The sequence below is a fragment of the Eschrichtius robustus genome, chromosome 3 (assembly GCF_028021215.1).
Source record: "Eschrichtius robustus isolate mEscRob2 chromosome 3, mEscRob2.pri, whole genome shotgun sequence".
Lineage (NCBI taxonomy): Eukaryota > Metazoa > Chordata > Mammalia > Artiodactyla > Eschrichtiidae > Eschrichtius > Eschrichtius robustus.
The window spans coordinates 114,861,092-114,869,571 of record NC_090826.1 but is presented as its reverse complement, the minus strand read 5'-3'; the positions used below and the strand labels follow the sequence as shown (position 1 = coordinate 114,869,571).

At 48.2% G+C, this 8,480-nt stretch overlaps 1 pseudogene; it reads left to right on the top strand.

Moving 5' to 3' along the window:
• Window positions 1–2,186: 2,186 nt before the first annotated feature.
• Window positions 2,187–8,140, top strand: LOC137760663 (proteasome subunit beta type-3-like; annotated as a pseudogene).
• Window positions 8,141–8,480: the final 340 nt, after the last annotated feature.

Sequence of the window (8,480 nt, the reverse complement as noted above, 5' to 3'; positions counted from 1 at the left end):
CGTTCCTTCTGGGGTTCTCCCTCCCTTCTGTGCTCCCAATGGGAGGGTCTCAAAGGTCGGTGGGCACCTTCTCGGGGTCATGAGTGGGGATCTACCTCTTCCCTGTGGGGAGGTTGGTGTACCCTGAGCCCCTGGGGTGGGTAGAAGGTTGTGCTGGATGTTTTGCTCTGTCCAAACCCTGTTGGTTGCAAGAGAGAAGCTGAGAACTTGTCCGGCCAAGAACCACAAGGGAAACCAGTGACAAAGGAAGCCCAGCAGAAAGAGGCCGACTGATGTGGCTGGGGAGAGAGTCACCCACAAACTGAGGTTGGGCAGGAGCCATGCATGGGGGCTGGGCACAAGCTCAGGGTGGGGGCAGCCCCTCCACCAGGGGGGACTTCTCCAGCTTTAAAAGGTAACATAGCTGGCATGACTGATGGGATGGTTAAGACTAAGGTGAAAAGACCCTGTGAAAGCTGGACCATGAGACTCCCTAGGAGGACAGTTCACTGCCCCAGGAAGAAGGGCAGGTCCACCAACCTGCAGCTCACAGACAGTGAGGGTCCCTGGGCCCTGCTGGGAGACCAGCTGAGGCTTCCCAGGCCAGCAGCCTTTGCAGTTCTGGGTTGCGGCTGGGGGTGCACGCCTGTTTGTGACACGCTGAGTGCAGGGGGAGGCGGCTGTGGTTGACCAAAGGTCACCTTGATCTCAGAGGCTGCTGAGATGCAGCCATAGGTCTTAGCATCAAAGATGGAGCCGCAGAGTGGCGAAGGGTGCAGGAAAAAGGCTCCTGAATGGCCTCAGTGTGACCCCGACAGCCGGACCCACATCACATACAGGTCCTGGGTGTGCTCTTGACACGGGAAAATCTTTGGCGTTTGTGAGTGATGGATGTTCCCACCTTTGGGTCACTTCCTCACTGACTTCCACCTCCTCTGATCTCTGGTGGTCCTGCAGACTTCTCACACTCAGGCCCCCAGGCTGGGCTCCCCTTCCTGCCCAGGGTCTCTAAAGGCCCAGCATCCTCTCCACTGGACAGCTGGGTTCCTTCTTGCCTTCACCTCTCACACCCAGTCCTTTGCCAAGTGATTCTACCGCAGCCGTGTCTCTCTATCCTGTCATCTCTGCCCTCCATCACTGCCCTGACTTAGCCCCTCATCTCTTGCCTGGAGTTTACAATGTCTCCTGTCTGGCCCTGTGCCTCCAGTGTCTCCCAATAGGCCACGCTGCCCTGATTAATCCACTTAAAGCATCCTGTGATCCTGCCTCTCCCCTGTTCAAAGAGCTTCACTGATTTCCAGTTACCCACAGAATTTACTTCCGATGCCTCAGCCCGGCCTTTAGCATCATCTGTGGCCCTGCTACTCGGAGTGTGGTCCTCAGACCTGAGGCTCCGGCATCACCCAGGAGCTTGTACGAAATGCAGACTCTCAGCCCACCCAGAGCTACTGAGTCAGAACCTGCTATTGAACAAGACTGCCAAGTGAATCGTGTGCATGTTCAAGTTGGACAATGCTGCTTTATGGTCTGATTCTTCTTTTTAATATATATGTAATCATGTATATATTATGTATATTATATGTATAGCATCAGTATATATGTCATACATATATATGGTTTTTAAAAACATACTGAGAAGTCTGTCTCCTCCTGGCCCCAATTCCTCTCCCCAGAGGCAACCACTTCTATTATTTCTGATTTTAGTTTTTCTGTGGTTATTTCTGTGTCTCTAGGTAATGCGTCTGATGGTATTTCTGGAGTTTTCAAACTGAAACATCACCTAATGACTTCCTGTTAATCTAACAGGAAGATTTAACTCACTGATTCCCCCTCCCTCCCCAACCTGCCTCCTGTTCCACCTGCCAGTAGTTGGAATTGATGCTCACGCTGTTGGCTTTCCTCATGTGTCTGGTGGATCCTTGGTTTTCCTCTTATGTTTAAAAAGGAGCCAGGCAGCTCTGTGGGCAATCAGGTTCCACCTTAGGGTGGGGGCAGGGAGCTGACCTTTATGCTGGGGAACCCCTAAATGTCAGAATAAGGAGGCTTTCCTGAGGCCCCAGTATCCACACAAGATGTCAAGTTTTCTCCAGGCCACTCATTCAGGGTTTTTGGGTTTTGTTTTTGTTTTAGAAGAGCCTTCCTGGCAGTGAGGCCCATAGCTGGTTTGCTGGAATTGTGGCAATCAGAGATCCTAGTACATCACAATCATGTCTATTGTGTCCTATAACGGAGGGGCTGTCATGGCCACAAAGGAAAGAACTGTGTGGCCATCGCTTCTGACAGGCTCTTCGGGATCCAGGCCCAGATGGTGACCACGGAAGTTCAGAAGATCTTTCCCACGGACGACTCACTGTACATCTGCCTGGCCAGTCTTGCCACCAATGTCCAGACAGCTGCCAGGTGCCTCAAGTTCTAGCTGAACCTGTATGAGCTGAAGGAAGGTCAGCAGATCAAACCTTACACCCTCATGAGCATGCCTCTTGTATGAGAGACGGTTTGGGCCCTACTACACTGAGCTGGTCATTGCCAGGTTGGACCCGAAGACCTCTAAGCCCTTCATTTGCTCTCTAGACCTTATCTGCTGCCCCATGGTGACAGATGACGTTGTGGTCAGTGGCACCTGCACTGAACAAATGTATGGGACATGTGAGTCTCTCTGGGAGCCCAGCATGCATCGAAACCATCTCACAAGCCATGCTGCATGCTGTGGACAGGGAGGCAGTGACAGGCATGGGAGCCATTGTCCACATCATTGAGAAGGACAAAATCACCATGAGGGGCTTCCCTGGTGGCGCAGTGGTTGAGAATCTGCCTGCCAATGCAGGGGACACGGGTTCGAGCCCTGGTCTGGGAAGATCCCACGTGCCGCGGAACAGCTGGGCCCATGAGCCACAATTACTGAGACTGCGCGTCTAGAGCCTGTGCTCCGCAACAAGAGAGGCGCGATAGTGAGAAGCCCGCGCACCACGATGAAGAGTGGCCCCCGCTCGCCACAGCTAGAAGAAAGCCCTCGCACAGAAACGAAGACCCAACACAGCCATAAATAAATTAATTAATTATTTTTTTTTAAAAAATCACCATGAGGACACTGAAGACCTAAATGGACTAACTCTGTTCCCAGAGTCCTTTTTTTTTTTAAATAAAAGATTTTCTTTCACTCCTGAAAAAAAAAAGAAGAGCCTTCCTTTGTTGACATCCGAGAAAAAAATGCCTGGCCCCTGGATGGTCATGCCTGGGCTGGGTGAGGGTTGGGAGTTGACTATTTCATGCCCAGACTGCCCAGTCTGCCCAGCAGGCTCCCTGTTTCAGCCCTGTTCTCACCCCACCCTCCTTCCTACCTGGCCGTCTGAGTTCAGAGGCCCTGCGGTTCCTCTGGGCAGATGGCTCCATCCTCCGCTGTGCCCCTAGGTGTGTGTTCTAGGTCATTGGTTCTCAAACTTGACTGCACGTTGGGCGCACCTGGGTCATTAACAAAGTCCTGTCCCCTGGGCAAGACTCCAGAGATTCTGAGGTAATTGGTCTGGGTTCTGGCTCTGCCTTACTAGGCAGCCCTCTTCCTTTTCTCTCTGAGATTCCAGGCATCTCTGGTCTGCTGATTAGTTGCCTCCCTGTCTCTCTTTGATGTGATCGATACACTTAAACAAAATACATTTACTATAATTTTAATGTTCCAGGGAAGGAGAGGACACACATGCATTTACTTGGTTCATGAACATCTTGAACAAGAAGTGCAAAACCTAGTTTCAGTCTACGTGTCCAACTTCATCTCCAGCCTCTCCTTTGCACTCTGTAATTTAGCAAATACAAACAAACTCCAAAATCATTCCCTTTCACCCATCTTCACGCTGCTCTTTCCCACATCTGTGACGTCACTCATGCTGCTCCCCTGGTAACGTCTGAGCCCAGAGACGAGCTGTGGGTCAGCCTCTGCATCTCCTGACCATCCCTCTGCCCTGAAATGACTCCAACAGTTTCAAGCTCCTCATTCTCACACAGCCACAATCAGAGGCAAGAGCCAGTGGGCAGCGAGGGGCACGAGTTTCTCCTCTCCCTCCTTCCTCTTGTCAGGTGGAAGTCATTCTCAGAAGCTCCCAGGAAACTGTTCTTGCCTATCATTGGCCAGAACAGGGCCACATGCCCGCCACCAGAGAGCAGGGGAATATCCCCACCTACATCCCTGATCCAGGTATCTCGTCTTGACAGCAGAGCTAGTCAGGGCTCTGTTAGTAAGAAGAGGGGAGGCTCTGGGGGAGGAAGTGGATGGTGTTGATCACAGTATTTTATTTCTCCATTCCTTCTGTGTCCTCTTTGGGGAACTAGTTATCTACATGTTTGATCCCCATTGTCAGTCCATTTTGCTCTAATTGCTTCCCTCTTGTCTTCTATGTTATTTTCTCATCGTGTTTCCGATGGAGTTTTCTGTAGTGTTGATTCTGTTCTTTGTATTTTAAGTTCTGCAAAAGAATTAATTTTCTCCTCAATTATTTTATTTGCTGCTCCATCCTCCAACCCCCTTCATATTCTGATATTTTAATTCATCTTTCACCTCTGATTTCATCAATCTTTTGCACACTGTTGTTTCTTTCCTTTATTTTGGAGGACCAAATATTAGGGTAGGTCTCTGTTAGTTTTTTTTTTTTTTTCTGCTTTTTCATCTTTGATTGGAGTCTTTCTATTTGTTCTGCTATTTGCCTCAGCAAACCTGTGTATTTGGATTCCTTTTGACTTTGCTTCCTGTCAGGACCCTGAAGTCTGAGCACATGAGTTAGAGAACTAGATGTGATGCCTTGTATTCTTTGTTTGGTCTCTCAGCTGCCTGGGGAGGGCGGGAAGAGAGCGTGGGCTCTGGGCAGTGGGAGCTGGAGAACCCTGTCTGCTCTACCTGCTCCAGTTCTGTGAAAACCACAGAGAAACAGTTTCCTCCGAGTGGGGTCTTCCTGCTCCACGAGGAGCGCCCTGTGGGATTCCATTCCCTTCCCCTCCACCCCTTCTGACTGGGCCGGCCATGTGGTGTGGCATCGTGTGGTTCATGAGCTTTCCGTCCCCTCACCCCTCCTGCCCCTTTGTCTGCTGCCTTTCCCATCTGGGTCCATTGCTCCTGGAATGGTGTTTCTCTCAAACTGGTGTGCTTTGTAGTCTCGGGGTCCTGCAGGTGCTCTGTTAGAATGTTTACATTTCATGCCTTCATTTCAATAATAATCTGACAGTTAATAATCTGGTAATTCATTCTGTGCATATTTGGATCCTACAGGTGCCCACCTTATAGCAAAGGCATTTTCAGGGCTGCGTTTGCTTTTGTGTTAAAGCATCTTCACAGGGGGACCAGATAACGGCACAGAGCATCGTCCTGATGGGGACCACCTGGTGCATGGTTTATGTGGAGGAGACAGGTGGGAGGACCGGCCCTCAGGCAGGACAGGGCAGAGTGACAATAACAACCTGTGCTTTTGATGCCGGCACCGCTCTGAGTGCTGTGAGTGTGTTAAGTCAGTGACTCTGCCGACAGCTCTGTGAGGGAAGACCCTGACTACTGCCCTCTTACAGCTGAGGAGACGGAGGCACTGGGAGGTCAAGGCCCTCCCTGCTCAAGAGTCTGCAGCCGGTAAGTGCACTGAGGGTTTGACGCGGGCAGCTGGGCCCCAAAGCCTAATTTCTTACCCATTAAGCTGTAAGGCTCACGTACGTTCACCCAAAGGTTAATTCAGCTAAAACCAGTTTGCTGAAAGACAGTTTAGAGAAAAATCCATTTTCTAAATGGTTAAACTACTGAACAACCAATTTGCTGAATTTGATAAATTTATAAAATATTTATTTCTATCAATTCTTGATAAAATTTACAATGCTTTGAGTCAGATGGGTTACCAGAGCCTGTGAGGACTTTGGGGAGCAAAGCCCCCCGAGATCTGGCTTCAGACTGCCTCCCTGGCCTCAGGCCCCCTCCCTCTGCCTGTCAGTCTCCTCATCTCTCTGCCCCCCAGTCTCCCCTCTCAGGCCATCTTGTGAACTGACTTCTCTTTCTGTCTCCAGCAGGGAGCTGGGTAGAGAGACATGGAACATTGCTTTAGGTGCTCTTAGGAAGAAATAATGAAACCTGTCTACTAAAATGACAGAAATCTTCGAAAGCTGTTAAACCATTTATCCAAAATGAATTGCTTTAAACTTTATACATAGTTAAAAGAAAGAAGTTTCTGGTACATGGATAGATTTGATAATTTCGATGACTTGATCGATCATTCACTGAATTGGCATTTGGCAAATTGACCGCCTTCCGCCCCTCAGCACCTCTCAAACAGGCACGTCACGTTCAAAAGTTCCTGCCCTATAGCTGTCAGGGGCGTATCTGACTTGTAAGCAGAGGTGTGGGATTCTATCTCTGTAGCACCAACTTATAAAAGTTTATTAGCAGTAATGTAGTAAATACCCACTATAGGTGCAAATACCCAATGAACAACTTTCTTGTATGATTCCAGTAATAAGTAGATCAGTATTTATTCAATGGAGATTTCAAGAACGGTGCAATGTTATTTTTTTTCAGGTCAATGAAGCAATTTACAGATGTATCAATTGTCACCTGGTTGAGTTTTGGTTAAAATGAGCTTGACTATTTTGAATTAGTGAACAAAGACTTTAATCAAATGTTGTACAACAAATGTATATGAGGTAGCATTCTTTGTTTTAAAGTTAAAAAGTAAATTAAACATATAACCTGATGTGAAGCTACAGTTTTTTCCTCCTAACCCCAGCATCAATGATTTAATTTCAGGAAAACAAAAACACCCATCTCATTACATTGGACTTGTGCTTGTCTTTTCTCCCTCAGACTCCCAGAAGAGGAATACATTCCAAGAGGGAGAAAGTATGAAGACTCTGGGGTCACCAGACCTCAGAGCATGTTCTACTCTCTGTTTGGGGTGTCCTTTCTTTTTAATTCTCACAACAGCCCTATGAAGTAGATACAATTATTATCTATACTATAGAAAGGCTACAAAAATTAAGTAAGCTGTCCAGGGTCACACAGCCAGTGTGTGGTGAAGTCCACTGCAGTGTAAGTTCCTTGAGGGCAGGGGCTTATCTTATTTTTCACTGAGCCTTCCCCCCATCACCAGCACCTAGTAGGCACTCAGTCCGAATGTGATGGTTGAATGCTGAGTTAGTGAGAAACTGAGAAGGAAGATACTGTTCAGAGGAGAACCCCATGTGAGCAAGCAGAGGTCAGGAGGGCATTGGTGGGATGGGGCAGCTGAACTGGTAATTGCACCTCTTTTTTTTTTTTTAATTTTATTGGAGTATAGTTGATTTACAACGTGTTAGTTTCAGGTGTACAGCAAAGTCAATCAGTTATACATACACATATATCCACTCTGTTTTAGATTCTTTTCCCATATAGGCCATTACAGAGTATTGAGTAGAGTTCCTTGTGCTATTCAGTAGGTCCTTATTAGTTACATATTTTATATATAGTAGTGTGTATACGTCAATCCCAGCCTCCCAGTTTATCCTTCCCTCCCGTCCCCCGCAGTGGAAACCATAAGTTTGTTTTCTACATCTGTGACTCTATTTCTGTTTTGTAAATAAGCTCATTTGTACCATTTTTTTAGATGCCCCATATATGTGATATCATATGATCTTTGTCTTTGTCTGACTGCACCTCCTTTTTTTTTTTTTTAAATCTAAGTCTTTTTTTTTAAAATTTTATTTATTTATTTATTTATTTATTTATTTATTTATTTATTTATTTGGCTGTGTTGGGTCTTCGTTTCTGTGCGAGGGCTTCCTCTAGTTGCGGCAACCGGGGGCCACTCTTCATTGCGGTGCGCGGGCCTCTCACTATCATGGCCTCTCTTGTTGCAGAGCACAGGCTCCAGACGCGCAGGCTCAGTAGTTGTGGCTCACGGGCCTAGTTGCTCCGCGGCATGTGGGATCTTCCCAGACCAGGGCTCGAACCCGTGTCCCCTGCATAAGCAGGCAGATTCTCAACCACTGCGCCACCAGGGAAGCCCTGCACCTCCTTTTTAACATCAGTTGTTCCTGCTCTGTAGCCCTCAGGATAGTAAGGGATTTGGTATTTTATGACGCCAGGGCCTGAAGCTCCTTCATAAGGGTTCCCACCCCTGTAACCTACCCAGTACAGTCCCTTTATGAAGCTGAGGTGATGCGCTAGGCTGATGGGGGAAGGGTGGTAGCTGAGTGTAGTGACCACAGGTGCTCACACTGCTCAGAGGAGGGCTGTACTGTGGTTTATGTACTCAGAGGTGCTAGCCATCCTTTGAAAGCGCAAGTCTGGTATGCAGCAAAAAATGGGCCTCTATCAGCCTGAACGTGCTATGCAAGTCCTGCCCATCCAGGGTTGGGGCCAGAGTCTGGGGCACGGGAGAATTCCAGAGCTGGGGGCAGGGTACCCTGAGTTCCTCAGTCTTTACTCCTCGAATCCTTCTCCTCCCCTGCTTGGATTCTTATGTGTAATTCAGCCTCCCAGGGTCCTTGATGCTGGGAAAGGGGGT